This window comes from Numida meleagris, chromosome 13 (genome assembly GCF_002078875.1).
Source record: "Numida meleagris isolate 19003 breed g44 Domestic line chromosome 13, NumMel1.0, whole genome shotgun sequence".
In the NCBI taxonomy this organism is placed as follows: Eukaryota; Metazoa; Chordata; class Aves; order Galliformes; family Numididae; genus Numida; species Numida meleagris.
In genome coordinates this window covers 10051228-10073295 of record NC_034421.1, presented here as the reverse complement: position 1 = coordinate 10073295, position 22068 = coordinate 10051228, and the positions used below count along the sequence as shown (strand labels likewise).

At 39.5% G+C, this 22068-nt stretch overlaps 1 long non-coding RNA gene across 7 annotated transcripts in view; it reads left to right on the top strand.

Moving 5' to 3' along the window:
• Positions 1 to 22068, top strand: part of LOC110405904 — a 160117-nt gene that overhangs the window by 50336 nt on the left and 87713 nt on the right. The window lies entirely within an intron of this gene.

Below are 22068 nucleotides of genomic sequence, written 5' to 3'. Positions count from 1 at the left end.
ATCAAATGTCAGTTTGCTTCTGTGAGGCTTCACACAGAATAGATGCTTTTCTCAGTGACAAAAGCCCTTGATCCTGTCTGGTGCAGATAGATACAGCAGAGCCACACCTGGGTGGGTTTGCATGTGGGAGTGCACAGAAGCCATCAGTGGGCTCGCTCCTTTTTCGACACGATGTGATGTGGTAACAGGAGGTGGGGATAATCCTTTCACAGGGGGAGAACAAGAAAGCTGCTGGGCTGTCCCCACTGGACATGAAATACAATGCCAACCCAAGTTGTGCTGTTCTTCTTCCATGCCTCATGTTACCAAGCATGAACCCACATCTACCTTGAGCTAAAAAGCAAAGTTTTGTCCAGTGCTTCTTTAGTCTTCTGTTTTGTTTATGAGTAAGTATGACTTAGATCTGAAAGAATAATAGGCAATATTATTTCCCAAATAGTTTAGGCTTAAAATCGTAAAATTTAACAAATGAATAATTCACTGTATATATTTGTGAATTATTTATCCACTTCTGAATGCTGAATAAATGTAGCGTGATGCAAAGCTTAGGAGACTCTGTGCCTTTCTAATGACATCAGCATATTTTGGATCAAGCCTTAGAAGGAAAAAGAAAATTAACAAATAATTTATCTGAAAGCAATTCCATAAAATCTTGACAAATTGTTCTCAGTTTGTGATTTGTACAAATTGCATTCAACCAATGCCAAATACATTTTTAAAAGTGTGTTCTCTGTTCAAATCCAGTTTGTAAACAGAAAATTTCGGTTTTTCCACCCACCTGTGTGTAGGTGTAACTTTTGGGCAATTCATGCTGTGGAGAAAGTCAACATTTTTAAGTGGCAAAAATTTAAACCGAATGGGCCATATTAAAGGTGATAAAAAATGGTAACTGTTTTCCATCTGAAACAAGTTAAAATTATATATGTTTTTAAGGGAAGCTCATGAAATAGATATGTAAGTTGCAAAATTAAAATGCTCCCAGGCTATGAAAAAAGTAATCAATTTAAACAGAAAAGGTGTGTTTCAGCAAAAAGACGTTGATCTACTGTGTGTGCAATCTAGCCATGTTGTTATATTTTGGACTTTTGTTTGGCCTTGCCAATCATGTCTTCTGCTACTTTGGCTACCTTTTAGAAAACACTGCTTTTGCCCAGAGGTGGATATTTTCATCCCTGCAGAGCTATTCTGTGTATGGTTTTCTGCAGCACCGTCAGTGACAATGCAGGATGGGAGAGGTTCTGTTTGTACCAAATTAGGTCTGTGCAGGACTTAGAGCTGGTTTTGCTGTTATGTCCTGAGCACTTGTTATCAAATTGTTCCAAAGTGCAGGAATACAAACTAATGCATCTGCAGAAGATGTAATAATGCTGCTGCTGGCATGAATGCAAGTAAAGGGAATGTATTTTGTAGGCATGCCGGTGGAAGAAAGGCATCTACACAAACAACATGTTGCTTGGATTACTGAAACGGCAATGACATTGGTGTTTTATCTAACATTATGACTTCCCATTACTGCGACTAATTAATTACATTTGATGACAAACAGTAATTGCTTACTGTTGTGGTTCTATTTCTATGCATATAATTCCCTATTTAAAAACGCGTTTAATCCTACTGCTCTGAACAGCTAAGTTCCACTGTTTCTCATACTGATATTAACTTCCATTCCTCACATCCTTCCATCTTGGTCTCCAGCCTCCCTCCTCAATAAAATGTGCCTGTTTCTACACTGAAGGCAATGTTGCTGCTGCATGCAGCCACTGAACGAGGTGACTTCTGTGTCCTGTACTCTCAGCTTGCCTTTCTCACTAATATAAGGAAGACAAATCTGGCAGCTTTGCAGTGTGGTTTACTGCAGGCATCACTCATTCTGGGTTTGCTCCAAGGAGAGCAGACATTCTCTGAAGAAACCGCCAGTGCCATTCACTCACTACCACTGCACAGACACCGGGGAGGTTAGCTTTTGACTGGGACAGCTGGTGTTACAGCCATTCAAGTCCCAGTCAGTCGGCAGCATGGGCAGAGTGCTCATCCATCCATGGGTACCGAGTAGGCATGTCCTGGGAGACTTTCCTCTATTGGAACAGTGTTTGCTGACACTGACGGAGGCTGTCAAAGTGCTGCACACTTTCTTCCTGAGGAGGTTTACTTAATGAATTCTATACTTAATAGCAATAGCTATGGCTTTGTAGAGAAGGTGGCTTGTTGAAATAACTTTTTGTAAGAGTACAAATTTGGCTGATACAGCAGAAAAGGTGACATCAGATGGAGCCTGACTGATGGCCTACGTCTCCTGGGTTTAAAAAGTAAACAGACACAAGGTCAAATATACAGTAAGCAGGTTAAAACATCTTCAGAGGTGTGCATTTGTCAACAGGCTCCTCAGTTCAAGGATAAATGAAGTAAGGGCATTTCTGTGACCTTTTTTATAAAATTGCCTGACTGGTGGATCACACTTCCTTGTGCCATCCTAATAATGAATCTGGTGGCAAAATCAAAAAGTACTAGAATTTGTAGCTGTATTGACAATTTACTTAAGAGCTACGACTTTGAATGCTTCTTTCCTGTGAGGGCTCTGTCTAATGACTGAGTGATCATGGAGAGAATTGGGATTTCAGAATTCCTCTGAGATTTTTGGGTGCCTTATGTAAAAAAACCAAAACAAAACATTTTTGCATTTGTGCTTAATAAGAATATTTTTTGAGTGTTTGAGTGGCTAATTTATTATGTCCAGATAAATGGACATCTTTATTTTAAGGAAAGCCACACTCTCAGCTGATACAGTGGCACAGTTTTATTGGTTTCAGTGGGACTATGTTGATTACTGCAGATCATATCACAACCCCAAGACTACATGCTTTCTGTGAAGAGATGTTCACAAATAAGGTATTCTGAACTATATTCTCTCACAATTAACTTGTTTACAAGAGGCAGTAATTACATTTGTCCATGGAAGCATACGGATCAGAGGACAATTTCATGCAATTAAGTTCTATTTTTGAAAATCACTGAATTATGGAACCTGAAGTTTCTTTCTTTTCTGATTTTGCTGGATTAATTGGTTTGTCCTACTTCGATATTTATGTAAAACTGTACTTATATTTGCAACTTTTTTGGTTGTGCCTTGATTACTCATCTAAGTATTCGTTCTGGTAAGTTAGGATCTGTTATACTGAGATCAATGATCAGATGTTACATGTACAGTTTGCCTCCTGCCTTTGACATCAGATGTATCGTTTTTATAACAAGTGATGATGGTGAAAATATCAAATTTAGAATTTAGGCTTTTGAATTTACAAAATTTCAAAAATGCTGGTTGTAATCCATTCAGAAGCTCAGCTGTTTACATTGGTACTGTTGTTTGTTGATGACAGCTATTTAGGACCTTTCAGATTGACTTCTCATCGTAGGAAACACCATCCTCAGGCTCTGGTTCAACCCTACATGTGTTGAATAATACAGCTAGGCAGGTATGTTAAAATGCTGATGCATCTGGTGCACCACAGTTTGAAAGGAAAAACCCAGTCTTCCAAAGACAACAAGTCATAAAAAGTGATGTGTTTTCAGTAGGACTGAGTTCAAACCAGAAGTCCTTGAAGAGCTATGAGGACAACAGCTTTTTCACATTATTGCGTGACTCAAAGCTGGATGTCAATGTCAGTGTTTCTGGGGTTGTTTTGGTATGAAGAGGTGAAGGAAATATTTTGATAATGCTGTTGGTATGCCACTGTCTTTGTCCACTGTTGTTAGGGCTTTAAATAGATGCTTTCATCCTCTGTCTCTTTGCACTTCAGCAAAGCAGAGAATACTAAACCCCAACAAATGTGGTTTGGTTGGCTGTGCCTTAGATTGTTTAATAGTGTGAGTAGAATCTGTAAGAAGAAAGAGACTTTACTGTTGAATACCAAAGCAGGCAAAGCAGGGAAAGAACAGATTAGGTCTGAATTGCATCTATGCTCAGGCAATCATTCAGGCCATTTTATTGACATGGGCACTGTCATAGAATCATAGAATGGCTTAGGTTGGAGGGAACCTTAAAGATCATCTAATTATAATCCCCCTGCCATTGGCAGGATTGCCAGCCCTGCCCAGAGACTACCCTGATTTTCTGTCACACAAAGTCAGACAAAGGTGTATTTAGCCCAGTATTTTCTCTCTGCTGACGACTTGCTGCTGATACCTTCTGAAGAGGTGAGAAAGATCTCTCAGTTGTCAGGCTCACACTCACGTTTTGTATCTGAAAGTTCGTGATGCCTGAAGAGGGCAAAACCATTTTGATAAATGTCAGGACTACCATCCCATTAGCACAGCCCTGTCACTAGCAGGATTAGTGAGATGAGCTAAGGCCCACTGTGCATCAGGGATTGAGTCTTTCCTAGCTGTGTCTGGGATTGTGCCAGCTATGTAACATGGAAGAGATGCTGTTATCCTATGCATTATTTTCATTGCTTAGTCAACTGTAAAACCAAGCTGGCTTCAGATGGGGCTGGAATGACAGGGCAGTCTCATAAAAGCCCTTGGTGAGATGAACTGGGTTTTCACAAGGATAACACTGTCCAAACCAGAAAATGCCTCCCACTGCTACACATCTATAAATGATAAAAAGATCGTGAAAGTGTGTTTAATGACAGTGGGCCATTTTGCCTGTACTTGACTAGAAGCAGGACTGGAATGAATGGCCAACATTTGTAATGACTGTCAGAGTTCATTTAACTTATTTCTCTGGGGAATCAGAGGTGACACCAACTATTTCAGCTTTTGTTGTTACTTTAGGAAAACGCCATCTCTCCTCTGATTGAACTAGGATGCTATTATGTATAGGGCATTTGTGAGTAATCCTGCCTCAAGGACAGAGTTGCATTCCTTGGAGGAAGGATATGTTGCCATGCGAGGTATCACAAGTTTGGTGTGTTTTGCTTTGTTTTTTATGGTTCCATTTCACTTTCTCACTCATCTTATTCTCATTCAGCCTCAGGAGAAGCATGGTGTTGTATTTAGAGTGCAGATTTACATAGCAGCAATTTGTCAGTTAACCTAAACGAAGCAGGTGCTATGCTTCAGCTCACAACAAGAATGTGATTCCTAGCTGAACAAAACCTGACACACTTTTAACTGGCTTGTTTACACCACCAGCACCGCTGTTTCAACAGCCACGCTCTCCAGTATCTCATATTAATTGGGAACTGCAGCCAGAAGGTATCATGTGTCACTGTAAATTGTCAGTTGTTGAGTGATGCATGTGAAACTGAATCACTAACTTAAACGTGGCATAGTGACAAACAGCGCTTAGCAGAGAAACCTGTAATTCCTGCAACTCCAGCTATGAAAAGAAGACTATCTCCCATAAAACAGTGCACTTCCCTGCTCTCTGGGGATTTCTAAAGAGAAGCTGGGGATGTAGTGATTGAGTGGGTAATGGAAATGCAGATGTACACTCCATTAAATACAGCACTATCAGCTGGTTACCAGCTCTGTGTACTGCTTAACTAATAACAGTAGTGTTGCAAATTACCAACCCTTAGTTAATAGAAGCTCCTCATGTACCTTAGTAAGGGATTTGCTCCCTCCATTTCACTTTGCTCCTTGCTGTCTGTTTCCCCTATTTTGCTCTCTACCTCTGGTTGCCTCTGGTACCTGTCCTTTTCAGCCATGTTAAATGCTACATCAGCATCAAACTCAGTGTCTTGAGCATTGTCCTTCGTGCTTTCGCTTCCTTAGTTTTTATTACAATGCCAATCTTTGGTTTCCTGTTGATACTGATCATTCTGAGTCTCTTCTCATTTTCCTCCAAATGTTGCAGCCTTCCAGTACTTAAAGTTGGGCCTACAGGAAAGCTGGGGAGGAACTCTATTGGGTGTAGTGACAGGACAAAGGGTTATGGTTTTAAACTAAAAGAGAGTAGGTTTAGGTTGGATATTAGGAAGAAATTCTTCACTTTGAAGGCGGTGAGGCAGTGGCACGGGTGCTCAGAGGAGCTGTGGATGCTCCTCTGATATGGGGCTGGATGGGGATATGAACAACCAGGTCTAGTGGGAGGTGTCCCAAGTTCCAAGGGTACTTGGAACTAGATGATCTTTAAGGTCCCTTCCAACCAAACTATTCTATGTTTCTATGATTCCACACTCCCAAAAGAACAGCAGGAAAACCCTCTTCCAAACTTTGTAATCCAAATTTAATCGTTCTTGAGTATTCTTGCTTTCGTCAAAACTAATATGAGGTCCACTACAATTTCTCACACTATCATTGGGTATTCATTGTTATGACGGTCTTCTTACTCCTTTAGACCCATTTCACCAATTGCTTCACTTTTTTTCAGGCTTACATCAAACTGCACTGCTCATTCTACAGCATTCCTTCCTGTCTCCACCCCTTTCCCACGCTGCTGGAAATGTCATATCTGCATCTTCTCTCTATTATACAATGAGGAGAGGGAATGAGTCGCTTTGTATTGTTAAGTCTTGTGCATTCTTCCAAACTATACAGGAAAATTTTGTATTTATCTATTATTAATAAGACTGAATCTCCAATCCCCTTGGCTCACCTCAATGTAAATGCAACAGAAAATGCTCAATATATTTGCTTTGCCAAGATGAAAAAATTAATATTTTATTTCTTTTATTAAATAAATCATGTTTTGCTGGACTACCATGCTTTGAGGTATAAAGATACTGCATTAATTACCACCCCAGCCCCGCTTCCTTCAACTCTCCCAATGTACTAAAGGAGAATCACTGAAGCACTTCTGCTATTTCTAATTAAAAAGATACTTTGAGAATTTAACTCAACCTCAACTATGGAATTTATGTAGACTATAATTAGTTATGAGAGTGCTTTTTCCCTTCTCGTGTTTCCTTGGATAAATGTGTGTTCCAAACTTGCACACTTGTGGTAGCCGGAGATAAAGCACAGGCTTGAAGATGATAAGAGAGTTGTTGTAAGTCTCCAGCTGTTGCTATTTCATTCTCTGTCTTTTTAAAACCTCTTTAATAGCCACTGTTAGCATCTTTATCAAATCGGGGTTGTCATTCCAATAAGTAATCCACATGTTCCTCTCCTGGCTACTCTGCCACGTTAATCTGCTTTCTGTAATGAATATGACTGGAAGCCATCTATCCATTCTGAGCATCACTCCAGGGTCTTGCAAAACACATTGGGGAGCATATTTGTTTATACATTACTATAAGTGCACAATGAATGTCATACTTTTCACAGAATAGCCTTGAGTAAATTCATTTTATGAAAAGCTTTCTGTTTGTGCAATCTTGCTACTTGATAAGAGAATGTTTTCTGGGAAAAATAAAAGGGGTATAAGTAGTTATCAAACAGTACGAAATGTACCATAGCTGGATTATCCTAGCTAACTAAAAATTCAAAAATGTTAGTGCTTTTGCAGAATTTCTTCACCTGTAAGTACTACTTGTTGTATATTTTTTTTTCTGAGCTGTTCTCAAGAAGTGCCTGCCTTCACACTGGCTTGTGAGAGATTGAGGATTTGGTGCACAACTGGTGATATTGCTTTGCTCAGGAAACTGAGCCCTGCGCCATTCTTCTCTGTTCAAAACTGTGAGAAGTTAGAGATTTTCTCATGACCTTGGGGACTAGAGGAGGTAGAACCATGGGACAATGCAGCACGGAGTGCTTGAAGAAAAGAAATCCATTGGGAAGGGGTTAAGCATGCTTCTGACTTTAAATGTACGAATCTGTCCCATTTAAATCAAAGTTAATCAAAAGCCAAGAATTTTGTCACTGGGGAAAAATTAAGCATGCAGTTGAGAGTTCTCCTAAATTAGGACATTGGCTACATTTTTCTTCAGTTAAAGATGGATCTCTTGGAGCAAGCCAAATGTTAGATTATTCATAGTGGAATACTTAATGTGCTAATGTATAAACATATGTCCTCACACATGAAACAACACACATTAGGATCAGTGGCAAAATTGGGCATATATTCCTAAATTCCACTTGTACCACAGTTATATCTTGCTTTTATGAAAACTCACAAAATTTTGGTAGTATTTGCTAATAGCCATGACTAATTGTTAATATAACAGCTGTACAGGATTAAATAAGTCTGCCTGTATATAAGGTATCATCTTTTATAATTAGACATGATTGTAATGAGTTTTTCTACCCATTTTCATTGTTGTATGATTTGGTAGCTGCTCAATATGAGTTACTTTCCAAAGCGTACATATTAAATCTTATCATTGAAACAAATGAAAAATTATAAAAGGGAAACTTAAAGTTGTTTCTTAGCCAGGAGTTCTATAGCACTTGTGAAAGATTCTTTATGACAGTTATAAAGACATGTTACTAAAATACTTTGTGTTTCTGGAAGCCTATCACAGTCTATAAATGTCTCCCAAAAGCATGCTACGAGCATTCTGATATTGCCATCCCAAATATACGCATTTCTCCCTTGTCTTGAAACAAATGATAGCAAATCTTTGATTTGGACTGTCAGGAATAACAGTCACCCCTAAAGGGAGATGTTAGACTTCCATCTGTTTGGGGGTTGTTTTTTATTTGTTTATTTTTGTGTGCTTCTCGTCTGCTAATTTTTTCACTTTTCTTTTTTCTTGTGAAGAAACCTTATTTAGTTTTGAGTATTCAAGCAAAATGCAAAGAACTAGAAGAGTACTTGCAGAAGGATTAGTATAATTTAGAAATAGAAATTCACCCTAATGAAAATTCACTCTAATGAAAAATCTGCTAGCAACAATTTGATGTCTTCATATTGTGTTATTCCCCCACGTAATTGTCAATTTACATTGTGGAGTGAAGAAGCACAAACTTTCTAGGACTGCCTTCCATGGGATTTCTGCAGCACAGCCCCTGCTGCTGTCTGCTGCTCATACACACGGAGGGTTGCTTTCCTTTGCAATCATGTTGTTCATTCATCCTGTTAAATATCACTTCATTTTCTGGTAATATATTGTGACTCAAGTTCACAAGCAGAGAGCCTCTGTGGGAAGTTGTTTGCTGCTATTTCTATTCAACACCTCAAGCTGCTTGCATATTTTATTGTTTACTTTCCCTCCTTAAAAAAATAGGGTTCTTTTCCACCACAGGAATGGATAACATGTACATTTTCCATTAATTCTCTGAAGGTTTTTGTTGTTGCTGCTGTCAGTAATAGAGTACGTATCGGCAACTGAGTTGACTAATATATATATAAAGATTATGTCAGTGTGAAATCAGTAATAGATAATGCTGGTATTAACATAAGTGAACAGTAATTTTGAGAACTCAGCATAGTAAATACCAAAGATTCCAAATTTCATCAGCCACTGAGCACTGGAAAACACAACTTCATGGTGAGCAATTCAGAATCCAAATGCATCAATCAGCTTTTTCACTTTCAGCTTGTAAGGTGATCTAGCAAGCCAGAACAGGTCCAGCCCACAGCGGTCTCTCCTACCTACAAGCAGAACAAGAAAGAGCTTTGTATAGCAGTCACCTCTGACCCCAGGTTCAGATTGTTTTGAACAGTAGATGCATTGCTAATATTTGAAATGATTCCCAGAAAGTTTATCTTACAAAAAGGTCTTACTGTTTAGGGAATAGATATTGCAGGGTGGACCAAGGGAGATGCACCATTTTAAGGAACACAAAGCTTGTAAGTCACCATCTGGGAATTCCTGACCTTGGTGTTTTTCACTCGAGCAAGGGTGTGAAAACTACCAGTTTTTCCATTGCACAGATTGCTGGTTTTCTTATCAATTTCATTTTTTAAAACAAAGAAAAGAAGAAAGGCTTGAAATGATGAAGGTAGGGGGTAGGAGGTGAGTTATGAAAGAAAGGGTCAGGCAGAGAAATCTGGAGAAATAGCATTCTAATACACTGTAACTAATTGAAACCTAGGGAACAACGATTACAAGAAAAGGTCTTTGTGAAAGGGCACTGAGTTTGAACACCTGTGATTTGCACAGAAAAGACCCCAGCAAACACCAGGTGAAACCAATACTAATTAGTTCTTCAGCTGCTGGAAGGTCCAGGAGAGCGAAGGCCAATCAGGGCCAGGTAGGGCAAATTAAAAGAATTATCAGCTGTTTCTGTGCTTGTTAGTTTGAGTGAGGTTGTGGAAGAAGGTGTAGTGTTCATGAATGTTTTCTGGTCAGTTGTCTGGCAGTGAAATACAGATACTGGAGTATGGTATCCTCCTTTAAGGTAAGGTAACAAAATTCTCTTCTGGCTTAACTTCATACCTTATTTTGTTGTTCTGATGAGGAACAAGTCTGATGGAGCCTCAACTGTCTTCCTAGTTCTTTTTACTTTTATATAAATTATGATTCCCTACTATGCTTAAGCTTAAAGAGGGTAGTTTAGGTTGGATATAAGGAAAAAATTATTTTGTGGTGAGGCACTGGAACAGGTTGCCTGGAGACTTTCAAGGTGAGGCAGGATTGAGCCCTGGGCAACCTGATTTAGCTGTGCATGTCTCTGTTCATTGTAGGGGACTTGCACTGGAAGACCTTTAAAGGTCCCATCCAACTCTAAGGCTTCTATGCTCAAGTTGTAGGAGTGGTTCTTCAGTGTGGTTAGTTTGAATAGGCAATACATGGTGGTGAGTAAGTAAATGTGCTGCTATTAATGATGGGTAACTTCAGTACTGCTATTAGAAAGGTTACTTCAGTGATTTTTGCTGCTATTTTTTTAGCTCCTTGTATTCTGTCTTTAGAACCTTTCTTCAGTTTTTGGAGATGAATGCGGGGGGGGGGGAATCTCAGAAGCAAAGAGGGAAGGTATGGTTTGATTATGCATGTGTCTTCAGGTAAATTTCAGTCAAATTCTGGGCTTGTTTGGGTGGTAGTGTATGCTGTTACGAGCAGGTTTTGCTATAGAAACACTGGTAACTCCATAGCTTGTCTCTTGAGACTGAAGCTGCATGCTGGCCTTCAAGGTTTTTTAAGATAATAAGCTAAAACCTGGAAGTGAATGTGCTCTTACGTATGTTTTCCTTTAAGTATTATGGCATCTCTGGTTTGGTGTTGTGTTCAGCCTGTAATCCTGGAGCCATCTCCTATGGTCTCTTGTAAACTGTATCAGGTTCAGCTTTTAACTGTGCTGGATTGATTTGCTTGTGTGTAGGTAGAAGGTGATCTGTTATCTTCCTCTGATGAGAAACTGATACAGTATCAAGGATGTTTTCTTAACGGCGCTTGCATTTTACTCTCCATTTTTCCTTTAGAAGTGCAAAGGATTTTTGGTCTCTGATTTAAAGAAATATATGCTTCAACATTTTGTGATAGGAAAGAACACTCTTTTCTTCCTGTAAAACAAACAAACAAAAAACTACACTCTGAAGAGTGCAGTGTTTTGGACTGAAAACACATACTGCTCTTTAGTGAGCATCCATCGCCAGTTTTATTGTAGAACAACTGTTATGTTCATTGTCACAGCTGTAAAAGCCATGATGTTCTCTCTAGTGAAACTTCCTTTTTATTTTCTTTGTTTTATAAGCTTTTCCTTTGCTTCTCTCAAGTAAACCAAATTTTGCAACTCATTTGTATTCAGGATTTAGTGAAATGAAAGAGAATTATATACACTGTCGCAGTTGGAGTGGATTTTGCTAAATATGTGGCAAGCAATTCTTTGTTTTGGATGTGGCACATAGTAGTCTATGATGGTTTACACTGGATATACACAACTTTATGACCTTTATTGATTATATTGTTGCCTTTACCCTTCCTGCTGAGTTCTATTTTGCTTTATTGTGCCACTAAGAACTGCAGATGCAAATTGCTGTGAAACAGGCCCTGAGGTTTAGGATGGAAAATGCTTGCAAACTTACAGATAGCACTGACTGGGGAGGAAACTGGTGCAGAAGCCATTGGTTAGTGCTGCTTCATCAGCCAGCACAGCAGCAGTGATGTGAGACCCGTGAAGCTCTCTGAAGATCTGACATAGTAACGCCTCTTCCTTAGTAGTACCACACTGACTTATCTTGTACTTCTGTGTTACTCTCTCTGGGAGCCCAATATACTGTCAGTAATAATGGCACCTTGGTTATTGTACTTGTCTCTTTGGAATTTATGCACCTCTTGCTTTCTGTGAAAATACACGCTTACTAAGTTGCTACTCCAAGACACAGGCTGGCTTTGTGCATTGCCTCTTGCTGCATGCTTCCTTGTATGAATTTATGGAAGGTGGAGAAAGAAGAGCTTAAGAATTTTTATACTGGTCCACTCCAATAGCACTGATCCTTCTTTGTGCTCCTAAAAATGCTTTTTTAATGGTGAAGAAGTTCTTGTTCTCCACTAGCACATCTGCAGATTCTGTAGTAAAGGAAATGGACTGGCAATGAACTCCTGTTTCTGTGTATCTTACATTCCTGTGTTGCTAAGTGCCTTCATGTCTCCAAAGCAGTACCTATGTTCTCAAACCACATGCTGTTACCGGTCCAGCACTAGACCAGCTGGCACATTTGTCACAGATTTCCTGAGTTGGCCAGTGGGGGGGGGAAAAAAATGCCCCATGTAAAGGGAACTGATCTGCAAACACACTTCTGCCTGTGGCTTCTTCCATGAATACTGTTATATCCTGAGACCTCCTTTTCTACCAGTACTGCTGCATTGGAGTACCATCCCACTTTAAAAAATGTATCCTCCTAATACTGCTTTGAAGTTGGAAATGACTTTTCTGCTAGTCTTGCCCGGAACAGATCCTATAATATGAGGAGGTGCACCCTGGGCTGCTCTGCAAGCAGGAAGGTTCTGACACAGCTAAACCCAAATGTACCATGTCCCAGTTACAGCTCCCAAAACACATGAAGCAACTGTTTTCCTTTGTATGCGTGCTCCAAATGATACGTGCCTGGCAGGCTCTTCTCGGTCCCATTAGTCACTGATTTCCCTAGTCTGAATTTGGTGCCATGTCATACACAGTAAAGTTATGGCCAGAATGTTATACAGCAGTCAGCCACTGTATTTTTGGATATAAGCAGTGAAGTAACTCTCCTTTCCCTGGGTTACAAATACATTCTTGTGGCTTTCCTTCCAGCTCCTCAGTGACTGATGTGGGACTGTTTTACTGCAAATCAGGCACTGTTACTGTGCACAACATATGCATGTGTGGAGGCTGCTGGGCTGTGAATTAGACATACATTTTCATGTGAACAAGATACTGATGTAATAAATCACCAAAGTGAAGTATAAAGTATTGGTTCCCTTGTAAGTTCTAGGTAGACTTTCATGACAGGATTAATGTATTGCAAAATGTCCCTTGTCCTTTTGTGATGGTTATAGTTCATCTGCATTTCTTTTGCTCTGGAGTAAAGAAGCTGTTGTAACTTAAATATTGGAAAGCTTCCAGTGTATGTAATCCAGAGGTGTGTTGTAAATTGATAATATTGTGGATGATGTAAAATGGAGTCTGGAGGTACTGACGAGCCCGGGTCCTTTAAGGAAATTTGCTTGGACATTTTGCAGGTGTACACATTTCTTTCTCTGAAATGCCCCTCTGGTTTATTTAACTGGCTGCAATGCTGTGAAAAGTGTTTTACTGGACATAAAGATACAGAGCATGGGAGAAAATTTTACTATCAAGACAAAAATCAGTAAGTAGCTTCAGATAGCCAACAGGGTTAACACTTTTATTCTAGCTGTTTATGGCATAAGATAAAGCCTTATATATGGTTGTTCTAAAGACAACTTTGTATCTATAGATCTATATCTTGAGATTTTTTCTGCTCAGATTTATGGCTCTAATGTTCTGCAAATTGGAACTGAATGATATTAGCACTCTGGGCTGTGGCGAAAACAGGAATGGGATGCAATTGGTGCAGTATCAGCCTCTCAGTGGAGTGAGGTGTCTGCCATCAAACTGAGTGGGGTGGGAAGGGGGCACTGCAGGAAAGGAGGGGCTCCAATTTTTTTATATAACCCCCTGAGCCAATCTGAGGCCTCGCTTTTCTTTCCCTGTAACAGTTACTTAAGTGGTTTGCATTATCCAGTAGCAAGGCAGTGTGCCACACAAATAGAACTGATCCCATACGGATAACCCAAAGGGCCATTATTATTAAATACACATCGGTGGGTTGGTTCTTTCTCCAGTACTTAGTCAGCATCAGTTGGTACTACTAGTTGCTGCGTGGGGCTGACCACTTTGGGGAAAGGAATGGCATGAGCCTGGAGCAGTTAGACAGCTCTCTGGCACTGCAGGACGATGGGGATGGGTCAGAAGGCAAGGTAATCATGCAGTAACCTCTTAAACAAGATTACCATTAATTAACTGCCCTGAGCAAAATACCCCACAACATGGAAATGAGATGGATCAGCCTAGCCCAGGGTCATGTTTCAGTATAAATCACTTATAAGAAGCTGCTTTTATTTCTTACCCTTTCAAACTTAGAATGGGGAAGGACTGGAAGAGAGCAGTCACCCTGATTCATTAATAAACTTAATGTTGTTTAACTTGTTGGTCTGAGGGGCTCATTCACATGACTCAGATGGGGAGGACACCTACAGAAATGCATAATGTTTTTTGTTGAAAAGTCTCAAATGTATCCCATCCCTTTTAGCTAGGAATGTCTTCACTGTTACTAAAATGGCTCTATCATTTGTCGATTCTGCAGAGCATGAATCATTTATCATGGATTTCTATGTGGTCTGAACTTTTTAGACACCTCTACTTCTTAAAATGGTACTTGTGCTGTTTAGAAGTTCTGTCTTCCTGTCATGCTCTTATTCTTTCAGAACTTCTTTGAACAGCTTTCCAAGTGGAGCACTGTGAATGTATAACTTGCTTGAAAGGTGTATCTCAAATATTTACAGTCTCGTCCTGTGTTTTACCTTCTATTGTTGTTTCTGTAAAACCTATACCATAGTGTCTGTTGTGGTCTTCAGGTGGTAGTAACCCCATGGTATTACAGGTGGCTTTATTAAGGTCTTTGCCTAGGCTCAGGCAAATTATTTATGTTAGAACCAGAAAGGTATTACCTAGCTGTTGCCATGGTTTATACCCATCTGTTGGCATGTGATAGTTATCACTCATGATACTGTATGATTCTTTGAGGAGTTTCTGGCTTGGAAGTAGCTAATTTCCAGATCTAAACAACACTGAAATGGTTGGAAAACTTTGTGAAAGAAATAAGTGCTACAGGCAAATAATAAAAAGCAGGTTATTTAGCCCAAAGCGACCCTCTGCCCAGAAACTGCATCCATCAAAATCTATTCAGTCTTTTCATGCTAGTGGTTACCTCATTAGCTGCTCATTAATATCTGCATTTGGTAACTTTGACTACACTTGCTCGTAACTATGGTGTGTGTTTATTTTTGAAATCTCTTAAAAATAAAACCTTTCATTTATTGTGTCTTTAAAAAAAAGAAGAGAGACTTTAGCTAGAAGTTTGTCCTTTTTACTACTGAAGATGGGACTTTAGGGGAGTCAAGGCTGATAAGGTCACATGGAAAAGCAGAAAATTGAAAATGGATCTTCTTGCCTCTGGGCCTCACACCTCTTCCTCAGCATTGCTCATTGCATTTACTTCCATTGAAGACATTCAACAGGGTGTTGTACATGGCCACCTTGCCTGCCTTCATGCTATCAGTTTCTGTTTCTTCCCTGTTTCTCTCCTTGTTTGCTCTACAGTCTTCTTGCAGCCAGAATAACGTTGGGCAATCTATTAAACAAATGCGTTTAGGATTCCTTTGCAGTCATTTCATTTGATCTGGCAGTTGGTTCAAGAGTTCCATGATGCTGTACAGTTACCAGAATGCTTCTGATTGGAGGTGCTGGTATTGGCATTATTGACTGTCATAAAATTATCAGGCTAGTCAATATGAAGTGGCTATCATGTGCTCATTACTTTCCAGTGTTATTTTAAGTCTTTTTTTTTTAAAGACTCACTCCTTATTTTCCTGGCTTCATTTTAATACATTCAGTGATCAGAGTATGCACAAGACCTAAAGAGAAATGTGGCTTCCTTTTGGGTGGGACTCGGTTAACTGTCTCTGCATGGTGATGCATGTGTGCTGGGTAATGTTAGCATGATGTCTGATACCTTACACTTCAATAGCAGTGTGACTGTCATCAAAGATGATGAAGGGTGAGGAAGAAGTGAATGAATTACTAAAAAGGGTGATGCATTTATATTTGGAACCAGCACTGCCATGCCATTATCAGGATGTCTTCAAGTAAATTTCAGGGTTTAACATCCATCAAGCTGCCTGACAACGCTAAGCCTGCATTTGTGAAATGTCTCATAGGACAGAGACATAAATCTGAGTTATCTACATAACGAGGATATTGAGTTATGTTACACAGGGGGGTCATAAACATAGCTCTTCTGGAAAGCATATTTAAGAGTAGAGACCTAAAGCACAATGCACTGTATTACAGTAACACTGTTTTTATTATAGCTTTGTCTTTAAACAAAAACAGGAGGAAAAAATAATGTTAGAATTTAGCTTTGAGGCTGACTGATTACGCCACTCACCTATGTGACACTTTGTGACTGTAAAACACAAATAAAACTGAAATAGCCACTTGTGTCATTCTCACTTGGAGGATGGCTTATTCAAATGTCTGTTACAAGTGTTAACTATGAATATACAATTCATTGAGTAGGAGCTCTAGCACACCATATCTGCTACTGATTCAGGTAACAATATGCTTACAGTAAACTTAATTTTGACTAATAGATCTGATATACCTATAGATCTGATATTACCTATCCCCTATAAGGGAGAAAAAAATGAAATGTCAGGTGTATTGGAGCGGATGGATTTTCTTTGTTAGCACAGTGATTCTAGTGTATACTGCTTCTGCACAGTGATACCATCTGGAAACTAATGTCACTTCACCAGATTGAAATCAATCCGATGACAGGGAATCAAGACTATTGCTGGATCTGCTTTCTTGGAGTTGTCACTGTTGTGAATTGAATAAAATATTTGTCTGTATCTAATGTAAAATACCAAAGTTTCTGCACTTGTAGCATCAAATTTTCAGTGATTACACTGAGTTGATATTTTCAATTTATAGAATGTTTTGTGTTGGAGAAGACTTTTTAAATAGAATGAAGTCCACTTTTAGATGATTCACTGGGATTCTTTATTCTGATTTTTAGGACTCTTAATGGTTTTGTTCAAATGCTCAAAGTGGGCTGGAGTAAATCACGATGTGAAACATCACTGAGTTGCAGCTTCTGCAAAACAAGTTATTTGCTCAAAGCAAATCCTGGATATGAAGCAATTTATTTAAGCCTTTTGGTGCATTACATAGTGTCTGTATTTCACGTAACATAAGTGAAAATATTTAATAGAATGGAAAATGATATGATCAGACAGTGGTTAGTGACTTCAAAGGATCTGTAAATCACTACTTCTTTAAAAGTGAAGCATAATGGGAAGCTCAGACCCTTCTGATCCCTGCTTTGCCACCTAGACTGACTGACTGAAGGAACACTGCCCAGAACAACTAACCACGTGGCTTTCTGTGGCACCATCCATTTGTGTGTTCTGAGTTAGGTGTTCATGGTTCCTCCTTGACACTGCAGCCTGTTTGGAATGACTGAAGCTGAACAGCCCAGAGAAGCTCAGTCTTTTACCACATTGAAGACATCTGGTTTTACTCAGATTTAAGTATAATAATTTGTCTGAGTGATAAAACTATGTCTTAGGTGAGGAGTTTATACTTTGGATAAAAAAGGGCTGTGCTGCCTCAGGATCTTTTCTTGTCATAAAAATGAGTAAAGTGTACCTTTTTAAAAAAGAAAACACACACAAGTATTAATAAAATGAAGGCATGCAATCAGAAGTGTACATGCAGCTGACTTCTAGATCACTCATGGATCTTGCAACATCTTTCCGGTGATGAGCTGTAATCCCAAATTCTGTCAAAATACTGGAAGATCTTTATGAAATATAAGAATGAATTATAAGTCCTAGTGCAAGGATTGCTGATGGTTTTTGCCCCTTAAGGTTAGTACCACAGTATTTGCAGATTATAAAAATGCTGTAATAATGCTAGATGGTAGTAAATGCTCTGTGAAAGGATGGCAACATTACAGTATTGTGAAGAATGCAACAGGTAACTTCTCATAGCAGAGTCCAGCGTAACAGATGCTATTTTCAAATGGTGTGTGTGGACTTGCTTTATAGCTGTAGGTGTCTGCCTCCAAAGTGCAACTGCAGTACAACACAAATGGTGATCCAGGAGACTGCCTAACAGTATCAGTGTGAAAAGCCATCAGTTTTGCTGAAAGCTACTTGCGAGTCATTGCCACTATTTTCCAGGCGCTACCTAGAATCATCCATCCCTTTACTTCCTAGAGGCCTGGAAGAAGAGAGGCTGAGCAGTGTGTCCAGGGACCATGGCAGATTGCCAGTGGTTTGTCTTACTCTCTCTGAAATGTTGTTCTGCGTGTGAAATTGGACAAACAATTGGTTTAAATGCCGTGTGGAGGAAATTGTTTTGTAGATGTCTGTGTTCCTGGAGACTACTGGTTGGGGTAACAGTATCAGCAGCAAACTGTTTTAATGAAATTTGTTTGGGAATGGCTGAGACAAAGTGTAAGTCCACTTACTGTTCCCTGCATGTTCAGTATAACCAGTGTAAAAAAAAAAAAATTAGAAAAAAGGGGAAAAAAACTAAACATCTATAAATAGAAAGGGAGAAGCTCTGTCAGCTACTGCTGCTTTATCTTGATGCAAAAAGGACAAACACACCTTTGCCAGTGTCTTTCTTTGTAGAAGGCCAGGAACTCAGTGACTTGCAGTAGTCTCATCCTGAAAATAACCTTAATTGCTGTAAAACTGAAGGCAGAATGTGAAGGCTATATTCTACAGAGGCACTGCTGCTTAATTCATTATTTCTAATGCTTACCTAATCATAGTTAGATCTACTATATAGAGATCTTCATACATTCTCTCGAGAGTGTAGCTGCTCATCTTAGAGGAAAAGGTAGCCCATCTAAAACTGACTATGCTCTACAGTCCTAAAATCATTGTGGTTAAGGTTTGGAGGCTATTTGAATGACTGGCACCTTGTGTTTGGTGTCCCTGATGTGGAGGTTCTACAAAGATTCAGCAGTGCATGCTTAACATGTGCAAGTTGGAGGTGCTGGACTGTGTCACACTGTCAGTACGATGTTCCTCCAGGAAATCCCCCTCTGTGAGAGCTGTCCCAGTGACATGGTTTTCTTTGTCTCTGGAAAGTACAAACTGTTGGAGATGCAAGCTGGGGCATCGCTGCAGTGTTTGCTCTCTTGTAACTTCATGTCCTGTAGGGGCCTAGATATTGCACTAGAGGAACGCTTGCTGTGACCAAAAAAATCCTCAAACCAGCTCTGTAAGCCTGCAGTGGACCATAATAAGTGGACTGCTGTGCTTCAAACTTCTCATAAGCCCAGTAGAGCCTTAAATTGCTCTCACAGGAAGATATCACATTGTTAGGCAGTATAAAATCCTGTGCTCATAACTTTGCTGGCTCTGGACTTGCTATGAACAGAAAGCCTCAATTAATAGAGGAGCACTGCTGCATCCGTGTCTGCACAGAGAGCAGGCTTCACCTGGTGCATTGTTCTAATCCTATCCAGTCATCATACAGAGTGGCTGAGTCAGAGCAGACTCCTAAAGTGTCTTTCTCCAAGAACTGTGGGAGTAGTATCACAGCAAAATGCAGCATCTTCAATTATTAATGTTACTTGTATACTAATTTTCTATCATCTTTTCCCCTCCCAATTCCTCTTCCACTTCTAGGTTTCTTTATTGAGGAAAGAATAGGATTAATTTAGCAGTGGGATAGAAGTGGTGTACGTGGAAAACAGGTGGCACCAATCATTATCAACTACTGTATCGTGTGTGAAACTGAAGGTGGCATGGGAGCTAGCAAGCATGCTGGGAAGTGTTTCCTGTTTTAGTACTAGAGTGGTTGTGACTTAAAAGGGATCATCTCCTCCATGTACTAAGAAATGCTGACATGTGGCCAGGCCAGCACAAGTAAGTGTATTCAGTACGTTAATATAAACAAACAGCTTCACTGCCAAGCAGGGAAGGAGTTTTTTTTTTTAAGAATCTTAAAAGATCAATTGTCCTACAAAGCAGTTTTAACTAACAATGAAATAAACTAACTCAGTACTAAAGAGCACGATGTATTAATACTTGTACATACAATAACCATGACTCAAGTCTTGTTTCTACAGCGTTTATTTCACAAATAAAGAGCAGTGGGATTTGTGGAAAAGCAGATATTTTTGTGGATTGATGAGAGGCTGCTTCTGTGAGCACAGAAACTGAGGGAGTGGGGAGGAACTGTTCATAAATCAGAAGGAGTCTTCCAAAAAAAAAAGTAAGGCTGTGAATCCAGGGATGCACAGTAGTACTTCTCAGTAATACCTGCAAGCTGAGCATTACAGGTGATTGTAGGATTAAAACTAAACCAAGAGGCTAGTGTATGCAAACTTGATATCTTTGCCATTCTCCTTTCACGAAGTTCAATTTTGGAAGTGAACTGCAGCTTGTTTTCTTGAAGGAGCAGTTGTCATAGATGAACAGTGCAGTGGTCAGATGAGCTTACCTTCCGAAGCTCTGAAATGTGAGATGGTGCCAGAAAACAGCAAATGCAGCTTTGAGCAAGAGTGTCAACTATCTTTACATACAGTGAGGCTGGGCTATTAAAAAAAATAAGTTTAAAAACTGCTGTGCTGTGGTTATATTTATAGCTTATCAGATTGTTGTACACTATGGTGGTATACTTTGTTTGCTAGAAAGATTTCACTCGAGTAGTGAGCCTTGACTTTGTTTGCAACTATTTTATCTAACCAAATGTTTTGTTCTCCGAAGCAGCTCCTGAGCTTTCTGTGGTTTAAAGCTATTTTTGAGATATAACTTCCAATTCTTATTTTTTTTAATAGAGAAGATGAATTTCTTTAAAGTAGAACTGTTTAAAGTACATAGGAAAACTGCTTTCCATTTTCCCTGTGAATTGTTCTGTTCTTTGGACCAAGACCAGATTAGTAGCTTTCCAAGAGTGTAGGCCGGCAAAAAGCATAACATCATTCAATAAATACAATACTTGTCACTCTCGGCAGACAAATGAGTGAACTATGCTTGCTAACAACAAGAAGTAGTGGAAGGTAAATGAAAGAAGGAAAAATTCTTTTATTCTTCAGTGACACCTGAAATTTCTGGTACTGCACATGGGGTGAAATAACTGTGTGTAATGCACTGCATCATTTTTTGATTCAGATTGTGCTCAGTAAAAACACTTAGATATCAACATAATGGGGAGGTGGGGAGGAAAGGAGAGGAGCTGAATAAGGAAGTACTTAGTGTTCCATTGCTTTGATCTTGATGTGGCCTAATTGTGCTTGCATGTGAGTAGATTTTTCTTCCCTGAGAAAAAAAAAGGCACTTTAATTTCCACAGCCCACTGTATATACTGCATGACAAGCTGTGTAGCCTTAACGAGCTTCCCAAGGGGTAGTTCCATTCACTGAAGAATAGCAAAATGCAGCTCTTCTTATCCATCCTGAGCATGCTCTTTTCTTCCAGATCATGTTGCTGACTTGAGGGTGCAGATTAAACAGGAGGTGAAAAGATGAGAGTGGCTTTCTCATGGCCAGACCCCCCTGACTGCTTCTGCTATGGGATTTTTCCCCATCAGTGTTTCGAAAACCCAGTTAGCAACAATTATTCTTGTTAGTGTTCTGACATTCAAGAAGGTGCACATCTTAAGGAACTGTAAGTAAACCATGCAGGGACTGTACCCTCTGTCATAATACAAAATGGAAGGATCTGTCTTTTCTGGCTCTAATGCTTGAATAAAACAGGACTGCTTGCTGTAATTGCAGAGGATCAAGTAGCTACTCCAAAGTCAATCAACAGATCAGTGTCTTGTGACTCTTGGCCATAAATGCTATGTAACAAATGGCATCATCAAAACCAGATGCTGCAGACTGGACCTATTTTAACAAGGCTTATAATCTGTGTTTATGCCAATGCCACTGAGTCCTGCACTCCTTTCAAAACAGGTCATAGACACTGCTTGTGTCTGCAGGATTTAGCAATGTACGTCAAGATCACAGCTGTAGTGTGCTAGTGTGGAAGAAATTGCAGTTGTAGG